Genomic DNA, 13,735 nt, shown 5'->3' on the forward strand with positions numbered 1-13,735 from the left:
CTGGTTATTAGAGCAGATTTGCAGTCTGGCTGCTTCCTAAATCGCTCTCTAACCCTACATCATACAGAGCAGAGCGTTAAAGCCCCTTAAACACCCAAATCAGAAAGAAAAGCTAATGGAGGTGGGGCTGTTTCTGCAGCATCTTTGCTTTTGAGGGAACTAAATGTCTTATTTTCATCGTTTAATAAACCGAGTTACTTTGCTGTTCACTTTGCTGTTGTTTTTGGCAGTTAATTTATTTGTAATGTTGGTTTATTTTTAGTTTTTAATGTGTATATTCTGCATATTCTGTAGGATATATTCATATTCATACATTGTACCGCATGTACAGTGGGATGTTCAAGACTAAACGTGAAACTAGAATGAAACTGATTGGTTGAAATAAATGTTTGGTCTACCAATTATTGGGATTGTAGACTTTCTTGTTTTGTTGCTGTTCTTCTTTTTCATCATCTTCAAACAGCATTAACAAATATAGCCCAACCACAGGATGGCACTGTTTCTTTAAAGTGTGACTTGGGGCTGCAGAATTGCTCATGGATCAAAACTGCTTCGGTTAGCTGGAGTATGGGTAGGAAATCCCCTCCTCTGCTAAGAGCTCTCTTCTAATGGGAGAAAAGAATTTCTGAGGCCTAAGACTGCACAGGGATGAATTCTACTCAGCTGAAAACATACCCTCCTCGGTTTACAACTCTACCTGTCATACTGTACACTGTGAAATTTGCTTAAGGTACTTGAATGACAGACTAAATGGCATGGCTGCTATAAAGGATCTCTGGAGAGGGTGTGAGAGAGCCAGGAGTGGAGAATGGCCTTCAGCAGGACTGAGGCAGGGAGGTTAGGTGGGAGGCTACCTTTATCACATGTGAATGAAAGACCGCAATAACTTTCCATGTGGCCTTTTGGGCCAGAGTATGAAGGCTGGGGTGACTCATTGACTGGTATTTGTGGAGCACATTTGTAATAAAGCAGAAGAATGATTCCCTTACCAACACACCTGGAGATGAAAAGATTTACAAAGCTCCATCTCACATTGTGTTATACTGTTTTGAGTGTGTGTGCGCGTGTGTGCGTGCCTGTGTGTGTTCCGTGATAGTAAATTTCTGTATTCAAACAAGACTAGGGTAGGAAGACACAAGAGTATACAGAATACAAACGAGAACAAGTCCTGAAGGGCCATTTGAGCTCAGCAGTGTGTGTGCAAGAATGGCTGAGTTAGTGTACCCTGACATCCTCTTTATCTGAGTGTCTCTAGCTGTGTCTCTCAGTGAGACACATCCATACTGAACAACTGTTGTCCTCCTCCCTCTCACCTTAATCCCACAAGCCCCCTCCCCAGAGTGCAGCTTTGCCAGTAATGGGAAAGCTGTCTCACTGTTCCGTCCACACAAACCGCTCAGACCAGTCCGGTGAAAGTATTCGTGGCCCAAACACCCCCATGGACGGAGCCAAATCTATTTAATCACACCAAACAATTCAGTCCTCATCAGAGAGGTAGTACACGTGTTGTGCAGCAAAATTGCGGTCCATGATCGGGAGAGAAACCCCTGTCGTGAAAAGTTCATGCGGGGGCCCGCCCTTTGTAGACAAAGGAATGGGAGACTCTGCATCGCAGGTAGACAAGGCCTCAAGGCCTACTTCTCTACACCCATCCATCCCTCCACACACACACACACACACACACGCCCTGCACTCCCTCGTGGGACCTTCACACTGTTTATGGGCTGCCATTAAAGTTTGCTCTCCATGTGTGAAATTGTTTTGATGGACTGTGATCATGATCTAAGGAGCAAAGAGGCAGCGCTTGGCTGCTTCCAAAATGCATGGTCATCCTGTCCCGCCGCCCACTACTAAAAGCCCTTTTCAAGTTCCATGATTAAATGGTGTGCTTGATTAAACAAAGGAATTAATTAAATCCGAACACCGGCAAAGAGGCTTTCGGCGCCTGTCAATCATACTAATTGCACACCGCGATGGTTTGGTTATTAGCCACTTGAAGACAAGGTGCAGGAGGTTGTGTATGTGTGCGTGTGTGTGAGAGAGTGGGTGGATTTGAGACACTGAATATGTTGGGGCTTTATATGCTGGGTTAGTCATTGCACTGAGTGCCTGTGTATAAGAGTGTATTGCCGTTTGGAATGGGCTGCTCCAGGGATGGGTCATCTGGGTGACGTCACCCTGTGTAGGATGAAACTGAAAATGTGAAAAAGTGCTCCTATTAATTACTGGTGCCTGATGCCTGCATGCAAATGTATCTTACTGTAAATATTTCACAATTAGCTAGTGCCTGTCTAAGCTTTGTTCCACCCTATCAGTTAATGTAGGTGGAACTTTTAAAGCCTTGTTATTAGCTCACTCCAGCTAAACGTTCACATCAATAAGAGATGGGCTGACGGTGGTCGTGCTGGTCACATGATTCAGCTCCGCCCCCCGTCGCTAAAGGCCCCTGCTAAGAGGAGAATGAAAAATTCATCTCCGTCACATCCATAATTCAGCGACAGAAGCAGGCAGCCACCACCGCTGCATCTAAGCAGGCAGTTGACCCTCACGTAAAAACTCCACAAACCTCGCAGAAGAGACAGACAGAAAGAAGAGACAGAGAGGGCATGTGAGAGAAAGAGAGAGAGAGAGAGAGAGAGAGAGAGAGAGAGAGAGAGAGAGAGGGAGGGAGGGAGCACATATTTTAGCAGACTTTCGTTGGGTCCTGAGTGATAGCCATGCTCTCTGACTCTGCTCCTGATGTGCTGACCTATGGGGGAGGGGCAGAAGTACAGACAAGCTTTGCTTTGGAACAGAGAGCTGGGAGATTGAACAGAGGTGTGGATTTCCCCCCCGAACAGAAAGATGGAAAGCAGATGAGTCATCTAGTGGGAAACAGGTGCAACAGAAAATGAATTTCCATGAAGCAGTGGAGGAGGGAGGTGCTCAGGGGGACACTGTGAAGAGCAGAGAGGGCACACGGAGTGCTGAGGACCCCCGCCGGGGGGCAGCGTACATGGCTTCACTTTGGGCCAACGTGTGCCCTGTGATAGGGCAAACAGGGATAAATGCAAAAACTGCTCCGAAGACATCTGCCTGTCCTGTGACAAATCGGGAGTGGGCGTGCCTGCTGTGTTTGTTGAATGTATCACAAAAAGAGGCTATGTATATGTGGTTTGTGTGTGTGTGTGTGTGTGTGTGTGTGTGTGTGTGTGTGTGTGTGCGTGTGTGAGAAAGAAAGTTTGTGTATGTGTTGTGCATGCAGCACAGGGTAATTAGTATCATTGACATTGTCTCGCCTGTCGGGCTAATCTGTCTACGTGGGGGCTTATCAGCACTGGTGTTTACCAAGTGTGCCTGTGGACGGGGGATCCGCTAGCCTGCCTCTGCCCTCCCCTCCCCACCTATTGTCCAGCCTGACGCCTGGCCACAAAACCAGGCCCCATGTTCTTATTGTTCAAGAACAACCAGCCAGGACAGCCATCAGCAGGCAGCGGGCAGATGGCCCTATTCAGCTGCACGAACAATACAAATAGCTCGACCCAGAGTGCAGGCCCGGGTCCCGGTGCTGGCAGCAGCCCAGCAGAACCAAAGAAAACGAGTCCAACTGCTGCTGTGTTTTAAAGTAGAACGCGGTCAGGTAAGTGAAGGCAGAGATGGCTGGCTTCTGCGCTTTCTTTCCGTCTCAGCAGATGTGTAAGTGAGTGTCGGGGGCGAAAACTCAAATAGGGGATGTGAATGTCGCGTCTGAACAAGGGCAGAGAGGCTAATGGTTGGCAATTATGTCACATCTGGATAGTGGATACACTTCAGTTTGCATTAAGAGAGTTCCAGTCATTTAGTTAAATAAGATCTATAAGTTAAATAAGAGTTTTTGGTCTTTCTTTTGGTCTGGCATTCAGCCTAGGGCTGCAAGTATGGTCACTTTTTCCTAAATGGACATGGTCACTGGCGAACATCACATTTGGTAAATCGTTATAGAGTTCATCATTCCAGACCTGATGCATTCAGCCCAGCAATCTTGCCATGCATGAACGGCATTCTCCAAGCAGAGAGGGGAAAAAAATTTTCTTTTGCATAAATGTGTTTAGGGCCACAGTGGGTGTGTGTGCTGGCCCCACCTTTCATGCTTAAAGGGTCGTCTCCCGTTGTCAGTCCGTGTGCTGGCGTGAGCAGCACAGGCTAAAGAATTTCGGAGTGCTTTTGTAAGCAGTGACCCAAGTTCTATGATGATGAAAGAGTTGATTAAAAATATTGTTTGAAGCGTGGCGTGCCTGCCCTAAGAGACCGCGCCGCCCGGCACACGGAAGTGTGCTAGCGAGTGCTTTGAACACTATTCCTGAGATTAATCTGCATTAATCAAACACATAAATTCATCAAAGGAAAGATAATAATTTGGGTTAAACTAGGTTACGCTGACTCGTGGTCCTTTAAGAGCACTGTGGTTGCTGCAGTCTCTCTCATTATTCGCTCCTCGAGACTCGGGCTAATTGAATAGCGGGCTGGCAGCAGCCGGCGCGGCCGCCCAGGGCTGGCGAGGAATGCGCCCGCCGGCTGGGCCGGTCTTCTCGGATCAAAGCAGAGGGAAGGGGAGCCGAGAGGGTAAGTGGGGCAATGTTTTGAGGGCCCTCCCCCCCCAAAAAAAAGGCTCATATGATCTCAGGGCACGGCCCTGGCACGGCGAGCTCTGTGCTGGCTGGGAAATATCGGAGGGCTGGAGGGTAAAAAAGAGAAATGCCCCCTTTTCAGCAGAGCTGCGCGGAGGAGGGGACGGAGAGATGATGGGAGGGGAAACCAGGGCGCTGGCAGAGGGGGAGACGTGGAATGGAGTGGAGGAATCCTCAAACGCCAGGCACTGCAGCGGGAGGCCAGGCGCTGGTGGGGGGAGACACACGCCGCTTCCTCCCTCTCTCGCGCTCCCGCGCTCCGTCTCCGTCCGTCGGTCCCCCACCGCCCTTGCAGGATCAGCCGAGCCGGAGCCTGGTGGCGGGAGCAGAAGGGTGGAGTGCTCTCATGCCTTTGAATGGGGGTCATGTGTGGTGTCATGTTTGGACCGATGAAAAGAAAGAAGATAAAACGAGCCACTAGAACGCACTTGCTCCCTTTTGTTGGGACTTGTTTGGTTGTCTAAAAAAAGCAGGAGTGATTCAGCATTGTTGGCAGGGAGACAAGGCTGCACTTATAGTCCCTTTTAAAAGTTGATAAAAACGCATTCGTATCCTAATAAAGTATATCCCGCGCGGTATAATTAACATTAAGTCCTCAAACATGCAATTTTGACAATCAGTTCCAGTTCACTGTTTCCCGCTGAGGTGGCCATGAGGCTTTTCACATGCTGTACTGACTAAATGACTAGCGAAAGCTCTAATGCAAGTGACATCCTCTTTGATTTGTTTATTTACTGTGAATGCTGTGGACTGAGTTGGAGGACACCTGTCTAATTTACACGCGATTGAACTGGGCCTTTAAAACAGAAACAGTAATCAAGCATTCGTCTACAAAACATACCGTTTAGCGCCTCCATCACAAGAGCCTCGTTCCCCTAATTCTTGTCCTCGCTTTGTCTCCTTTTCCCCTTCTGATCCTGACTGCCAAACATCTTTTCTTTCAGCCTTGTTTGCGCTGCGATATAATTGCTGTGCACTAATTTCCCTCCGTGTGGCTGGGAGTGCTCTGGGCTCCGGCATCAGCGCGGTAATCAGACACTACTCTGCACACTGACTGCGAAAGCCCGCCAGCCACTTCAAAAGCTCCACACTCACCATATTCTAAAGAGACCCCGCAGAGGTAAGCGTTCGTCCAGGGTGACGGCGCCCTGTACAACGTTTAAAATGGGCCTGGGCTTTATTTTTCATTTGTGCGCATGAATAATGTGCATCTAATCTAATGGTGGTCAGTGAGCTGTCACATATGACCAATGTAGCAGGGTGAAATCTTTCCTCTGCTTTCTTAGCATTCACCACGTCTGGCAGTCATTTCATTTCGGAGGTAGGCTGAGCTCCAGCTTCGCGAATCCCATTTAAATGTTAACAGAGATGTGGAACGGAAAAGGGGGAAGAATAATGGAATGTGCGGAATCCATAACCTGTAGATATCCGCTTTCTCGGCTGGTTGGAGCTCTTTAAGCCAGGCGGGAGGGAGTGCAGGGAGGCCCGCGGCAGGAGCAGAGTCTGTCTTGTGACAGGCTGCAGAGGAAGGAGACTTCACTGAGTATTCAGGCCGAGGGCTGTGGAGCTAATCCACTCAGCCTCCGTTGGGGACCTCCTCTGATAAGGATGACCAGTAACAGCATTCCAGAGATTGCAGCCACCGTCGACCTCCGGATAGTAGCAGAGATGGCGAGACAGAAAGTCATGTGATGCTCACACATGTGAATCCAAACGGGAGGCGTGAGAACACACGCCAAAGTACTCAGAGTTGAGGGTGATGGAAAAACAGCCCCGTTACGAAACTCTTCAAGGACCTCAAGAAGCGCATGTCCATCGGAGGGATCTATTCTGTGCACAGTGAAGAAGTATCAAGCTTCTCTGCTTCTGATCTCCATGATTTTCTGTGATATGATCACTACAATCACATTGTAGGGATTTATATTTAGGAGACCAGTAGCCAACAGCAACATATGAAGAGAGATAAATAATGACAAAGTCACCAAACCGGAATAATCCCTCCTGTTTGGAAGGTAAAACCAGCTGACAGCAGTTCAGGCTGCACTCCAAAGAGATGGATGGACAGGGTGCAGTGGCTCCCACTGCAGTGTTTTCCTACCATTAAAAGTTTCCTGGAAACTATCATATTCCACCCTGCCCTACTGCAGAGAGAGACATGTGTCTAAGCATCACCGGAGAACCTGAAACTATATGTCCTATAACTCATTGCTCCCTGCTATTTTAGGATTCGGGGCCAGTAATGTGTTTCAGACATCAGGCTCCTTCACCGCAGCTGCCTGGCAATCCCATATAGCGGAGGTCAACGTGCACGTGCGCGCGTGTTCTGCCGTGTGTCGAAGACAAAAGAACAGGCCTATCGACCGCTTGCTAAATGTGCGGCCTGCACCAGGCAGGGAGAGTGTGCAGGTTGGGGTCTCACGGTGATAAATCACCTCGGTGTTGTGTACGTTGTCTGCTCCACACGCCTCCACATGGAAATGCCACCAGACAAGCCTCTGGGGCCCAGAGACTACCACCCTGCATTACCATGCATGCTACATGCTGAACGGTAAACTCATTATATGTTTTAGTGTTTTTTGCTAATTTAACTTTTTTTTTTTTTTTTACTAAATCACATGAAAACATTATCTTATCCTGTATTGTATATAATAGATGCATAAATTTATTGTTTAAAAAAAGCTTAAATAAAGAGCATACCAAAATCACTTTGGTCTAATGCTGTACTTGAATCTAATTGCATTGCATTGTATTTAATATGTGTAACTGAAGTAACTGTAGCATTTACTAATCCAGTCAAATTCAGACATTCATTCATTTATCTACTTACAGAATGGCAGCGCCGGTATTTTGGTATTTGTATAGAGAAGATGGACAGTGAAAGAGAGAGAAAGAAGAAAAATAACGTGTGTGTGTGTGTGTGTGTGCGCGGTGATATAGTATCCGTGTCAGACGGCTGGCCGGGAGCCCAGAGATGACACAGAAAGTCCAGTAGCAGCATCACACGCTGAAATCAAGGCAGGCAGGGGTGCTTTTTGTCCTCAGCTGATTACATTAAGGAGTGTGGAGCACGACGCCTACTTTCTCCGACTCCTCTCGGCCCCGCCTCCCTCCCGAGTCTTCGCAGCTGGCAGACGAGGCGCTTATGAAAGCACAACTCCTCTTCCGCTTATTATTCTGCGTGCTGAGGACTTCAGCGGCTTCGCTTCGCCTGTTTCCTCTCCTTTTCATTTCCCTTTGCCATCACAGCATTTGTCTGAATGCGGCAGATCCCCAGCTCTTCAAAGAGAGCGCCAGCTTTCATGAGCCGCGCAAACACAGCAGCTCCGTGCATCTCTACGCTCTCGGTTGCCCTTATTAAAGGGAGGCACGCGAGAAAGAGTCGCTAAACTACAGTCACGCGCATATGGGGGCTACAACCATTAAAACACGCTTTGCACAAATGAGCAAATATGTGCTTGTAATCATGCCTGTCATTCAGAAAGGCTAATAACAGCCTGCACAGCAAATTATAATTACTGAGCACAATAAATGCATTATTTTTCATAGTAGTAATTAATTGCCATTTTTAGACATACAGTGTGCCCCTTCCGTAGGGCAGTGCAATCATTGCTTCTGTCGCTTTGGCCTTTCTGTGCACTGGGGCCATTTTGTGCATAGAGCCATCTCACACTGGGGTTCCCATCCACAAAAACTGTAATTACTCGTGAGTGGACTTGTCATTGTCTAGCTCTGCCGGTCTTGTGTAGGGACAGCACCACAGAGGAGCAGCAACACGAGTCAATCAGCTGAGCTGGGGGGACGCTCCACACTACCACAGCCAGGAGACTCCCAGAGCACGGCTCATTACACCGGGAATCCATGAATTCACACTGGCTGTGTCAGGTTTTCTGGAAATGCGCTCTCATTCACACTTTCTCCCTGTCTTTTTGTCCCTCTGTCTCTCTCTTACTGTCTCTCTCTGTCTCCATCTTGTTCCCACTCGCTCTCCTTCTCTCTCTCTCTCTCTCTCTCTCTCTGTCTTCTTCTCTGTCGTTTCAAGTCAAGTTAAAAGGACTAGATCAAGCCACTACCAGTTTGCTCACCAGAGTAACTTAACTAGCTATTTGAGTCCTGTCTTCACATCCTTTACCTAATGTGCTTACTGCAAAATAACTACAACGTAAATGTCAATCAAATACTTACCAATCTCAAAAAAGAGATAATGACTTTTTAGGGGTTCACCTAACAAACACCTAAAATATCTCAGGGTTTCAAACTAGACGCTGCCGAGACCAGTCCTTTGTGCTGTATGAGTTACAATCAAAAGAACAGGTGTACCATAGCAGTATAAATGGGCATTGTCCCTACAGAGGGTGTAGTACCACCGTTCAAAAACACACTTGCACAATGACTCACGTTCCCCCATGACATCATCAGTAATCAGTAACCTGCAGGACTGACGGGAACAGGCGTACAAAGGCAGTGTTTGGGCAGAGACAAACAAGCTGGTCATCCCATAGAAACCAAACGGAGGATGGAAGAAATGAGGTAGGCAGTGCTCGCTGGAAACAGGCGTGAGTTTGTGTGTGGCCTTTGGGTAACTGTCACAGCAAGACACCGAGCATCGCTTGTGGGTGGGGTAGGGTGGACGTCCCAGACATGGAGAACACCCTTCATCACTAGAGCAGTAGATATGCAGAAGAATAGTGGAGGCAACAGGGTGGATCCCAAATGACAGAAAATTCATCAAAGTGGATGAAGGCTGCTTAAACACCCTTGGCCGCACACTTAGCAACTCGTTTAAATGTCCTCCTCTCGAACATTCCTCAGCATCGTACGTCTGGATGGAGGCGGTGGCATTTGAGTATTCTGGTGTGGTAATATGGGCACATTTTTGTGTGTGAAGCCTCTTGGTAATTTCCCACTGTGCTATACCCACCAAGGCCAACCTTAAGCCCACGCTGTGCTGACACAAAGCCTGTATGAGTTTACGTGACCATACGATACTAACCTCTGTCCACTGCTCATTCTCACCAAGCTGCAAGCTGAACGTGGGAGCTCACGGTTGTAGGGAGGAGGTCATGGGTGTGGGCTACAGATACAACAGCCACATCTGATTATACGGGAGTGCAGGGACTACAGAGATGGCTGTCACAAAGGTGAAAGAGACAAATGGGTGTGAAGCGATATGTGTGTGTGTGTGTTGAAGAAGCGAAATGTGAGCTCCTGTGCGGAGAAGTGACTCTTGCTGATCCTGACCTCAGTCCATGACGCTCCACACACACTCGCTCACACGCTCCAGATGGGTTCATCCCAGTGACAGATTTGGACACAGGAACCCCCCCGAGAGAACAAAGGAACAAAGGACAGGGCCACCCCCCCCCCCCCCGTCCCCCGAGGAGCACCCACAGTCAGGTGGTAAATGATGGAGTGACTAAGAGAGTGAGCATGGGGGTGAGCTAATGTTTCAGCTCTCTTGTACTGTCTCCTGTCCTGTCCTTGCATGGACACACACACACACTGTGTGAATACTTTCCTTCTGCTTCTTTCCTGCTCCATCATTTAGACAAGCTGGAATTCCATTCTTCATCCTGGGCCCTTTTCTTGCTCTTCTTTCTCACTCTCACCTTGTTTGTCCCTGTCATTCTCTCTATCTCTTTTTCTCTTCCTTTCTATCTCCTTTGTCTCCACACTCTCTCTCTCTCTCTCTCTCTCTCACTCTCTGTCTCAGTCTGAATCAGGTAGTCTGACTGTGTTAGTAATGGCGTGAGAGGCAGGGGTGTCTCATGACTGATCGTACAGACGCAGAGGGGTAATAGTGCGCTGGTGATTCACCCGCTACCGAGCCGTCTATCACCCCGCGCTGCAGTGCCACTGCCTCGCTCCCGTGCCGCTGTGGTGGAGAACAAACACCCCCCTGGGAGCGCCCCTGCGACACACACACACACACACACACACACACACACACACACACACACACACACACACACACATATACAAGAACATATACAAAGCTTGCAGGCATCCAAAATCATGTATATGCACATACCATGTCACGGTTAGATCCGAGGGGAATACTTAACATGCCGGAGACGGGCAAAATGAGGAGAACGAGGAACAGAAAATAAACACGGCGAGAACAGAGGGGGAGGATGAAAAGTGCATGGAACAATGCCACAGAGGGAGTGGGTGAGGAACAAAGAGAAGCCATGTGGAAATGTGACAGCAAGCACCCTGAAACAGACGCTAGAAAAATACCTGCTTGAAACAGCAAAACATGCAGCCGCACGTTCCCGGCTCCCCATAAACTCGGCTGAGCCTTCGCTCCACTCATGTGAGTTGCTGATCCGTCGGTAAATGTGTGTGTCCTTCATCTGGAAAACAGCCGTGCAAACAGATTCCACCTTTTTCACCCTGTATAATAAGGAATACTTTAGGCTCCAACCTAGACATTGCTGTGGCCTGTAAAGAGGCTCTGTGTGGCCCTGTGACACATGCTAGTAGAGAGGCCGAGAGAGCTGTCTTTCCTTTCACCATGATGCACGCCGAGGGGTCCACTGTGTTCACGGTGTCCACTTGGTGTCCACCCGTATGGCATGATCAACCACTTCTTACTGAGACAGCAGCCTTACCTACGCCATCGGTCCATAACAGCAACAGAGAGTTTGGTAGAGGGAGACAAATAAGCTGTCAACTTAAATTTACAAACTAATATTTACACGCACACTAATCCACTTGTGGAAAATTGTCTAGGACACGTCGGCTTCTTGTCTGGACCCTATAAAGATACTCTGCTCATAAATAGTCATTTTATTCAACTCAGCTTAATTCCCTCCATTGCAGAAAGAATCCACAGGGTCTACAGCCCTGGAGGAGAGCTTGAGCCACATTAGCATGTATATTAGCATCTAAATGCATGGGCTCGCACGTGGCCCAACTGCTGCGTGTTCCTTCGCGCTGGGCGGATGAAGCGCGAGTCCAGGCCCGGCGCCCTCCCGATCCTTCGCCTGCGGCTCTCGTATCAAAGGGCTGTCTGTTCCGGGCAGAACGGAGGGTTACCACAGAGACGCAGCCCTCACTAGGCAGCGCTTAACCCCATGCTGCGGCCCTCCTCCGTGGGCACCGGCAAAAGCAGCCCCCTGGCACATCATTAAAAAGGCAAACGGAGCCTGGCGTGGGCCTGCCCCCTCACACCCCTGTGGGCAAACCAGAAAATTCTCCTGGGCTGAAGTGGGACCAGGGCTCTAATTTCCCAAGAGAGGCCCAGAGGGACCGTCTGATGGCAGAGACTGTTACCTCTTTCTCTTTCTCTCTCTCTCTGTCTTTGAAAGGCTTTGTCTAACTTCAGGTGATCTCACTGTAGATGGTGTGGGGGTTTTATAATGACACCCTATAGTATCATTACTTTTCTGCAGCTGTCATAGTATATAACACACAGGTGGATTGCCCAGAGCCTTTCCAAAAGGAGACAGGCCAGCTGTCTTACAGCACAATGTGTTGTACTTGAACAAGAATCTGTATAATTTATGCGCAGGCCTCTCCGTGTAAGGCAGATCTGTGGCTGTGATCTGCCATCACTGTAACTGTATAGTGGTTCTTATACCAGAAAGCTGAAAAAGAGAGTGAGAGAAAAAACCCCCACTCACTGTTGTCTGTCCGAACAATCTCGGACAGGATTGTGCAGCTGCATCGTGAGGAGAGTGAACGTATTCAAGGCGCGTCCAGCTGATCTGCTGCAGATAAGATCAATGCTATCGTTTACCGCGCGTCATACTGTCAATAATGGTCCATTCGTGTATTTAAATGCTGGCACTGTCTCTTAGGTGCGTGTAGCTAATTAGTGCACTGGTGGATTTAGCGGCAATAGTGAATAATGGTGAAGACCGTGACCAGGCTGAGTGAAGAGCTAGCCTCCCTCTGCCTGCACGACGCCATGACCTTTGGCGTGTGTTCGGCATGCCTGACGGAGCTGGAGCAGGCAGTGATGGTTGACTGCACAGGCGCAGAGCACTTGTTGCTGGAGCAGCGGGCATGCAGGTGCACACCTGCACAGGCTTGGCCAGCACTGAAGAGCAGAGAGGACCTGTTAGCTAGGCTCCCTGTTCCACTGCTCACACAAGCAGGTGACGAGGAGAGGCCACGGAGGTTGGTGTGTGAGAGGACATGGGAAGTGGGAGGGGAGAGAACAGAGGAGAAACTCATAAGTTGTTTCGCTTTCTCTCTCTCTCTCTCTCTCTCTCTCTCCCTCCCTGCTTCTCACTCTCTGTCTCTCCCTCTTGCTCTGACAATAAGAGGTGATTTGAAGGTTTCCTGCTCAGAGAACAAATTGAGTTTTGCCTTTCTGTCTCCCAGAGCGCATATTTATGAGTGTGTCACTACCTACTGCGCTGTTCTGTCCTACAGGATGTGTGGGCAAAACATAGATGAGCTACCCGTGCCGACCCCTTCACACACACACACACACACACACACACACACACACACACACACACACACACGTACATAAATAGATAAGAAAATGAAGAAAGAATCTACCCACCTCCAGCAGGTCAAATTTGCTTGCCAGCCTTCACCACCAAGAGCTGCCTGTGAGAAAAGAAAACAATAAAAAAAACCACAACAACAACAGAGAGAAATTAAATTCATCCATCAGCAGGCCACTCAGGTGCCATACATCAGTGCCCTATATTTCTTCATAATATACTCTTGCGCCATGCACAGCTGCGTATTCTAGACCAGCCTAAAAAACTAGACGTCCTCTGTGGCTGCTCAGACCAGCTTGCTCTCTCCGGTTCTGGCTGGGCAGTAGCCTGTGCTGTGCGCTCGTGCTCGAGGAAGACCACACGGACCTCCGTGGTTACCGCCGCCGCCGCCCCGAGGCTCACGTGGACGGTGCCTACTGGGCTCCACAACGGTCACATCTGCAGTGCAGCTCCACGTAAGGATGACCTGGTGCCACTGCAAACCGCAACAGCTGGGCAAGCAAACGCTTCAGTTCAGACGTGTTTGTTGTCTCACGGAAGTGGGTGGATTTGCTGCTATTTTTGACTGTAAAAACAAGATGTTATGCTGCTATTTTGGACTGCAGTAACAGCAAGCCTTTTGCATAG

General features: G+C 48.8%; 1 long non-coding RNA gene across 2 annotated transcripts; it reads right to left on the reverse strand.

The window, feature by feature from the left end:
* Nucleotides 1-3,189: 3,189 nt before the first annotated feature.
* On the reverse strand, nucleotides 3,190-13,272 carry LOC145658672 (uncharacterized). 2 transcript variants are annotated; one of them, XR_014124377.1, is made up of 4 exons: nucleotides 13,165-13,272; nucleotides 10,884-10,999; nucleotides 10,461-10,554; nucleotides 3,190-4,959 (listed from the first exon to the last, which is right to left on the reverse strand). It is a non-coding gene; the product is annotated as an uncharacterized LOC145658672 (long non-coding RNA). The 2 variants fall into 2 exon arrangements; XR_014124376.1 differs by lacking the exon at nucleotides 3,190-4,959 and having other exon boundaries at nucleotides 10,131-10,554.
* Nucleotides 13,273-13,735: the final 463 nt, after the last annotated feature.

The sequence above is a fragment of the Electrophorus electricus genome, chromosome 7 (assembly GCF_041902795.1).
Source record: "Electrophorus electricus isolate QZ-2024a chromosome 7, ASM4190279v1, whole genome shotgun sequence".
In the NCBI taxonomy this organism is placed as follows: domain Eukaryota; kingdom Metazoa; phylum Chordata; class Actinopteri; order Gymnotiformes; family Gymnotidae; genus Electrophorus; species Electrophorus electricus.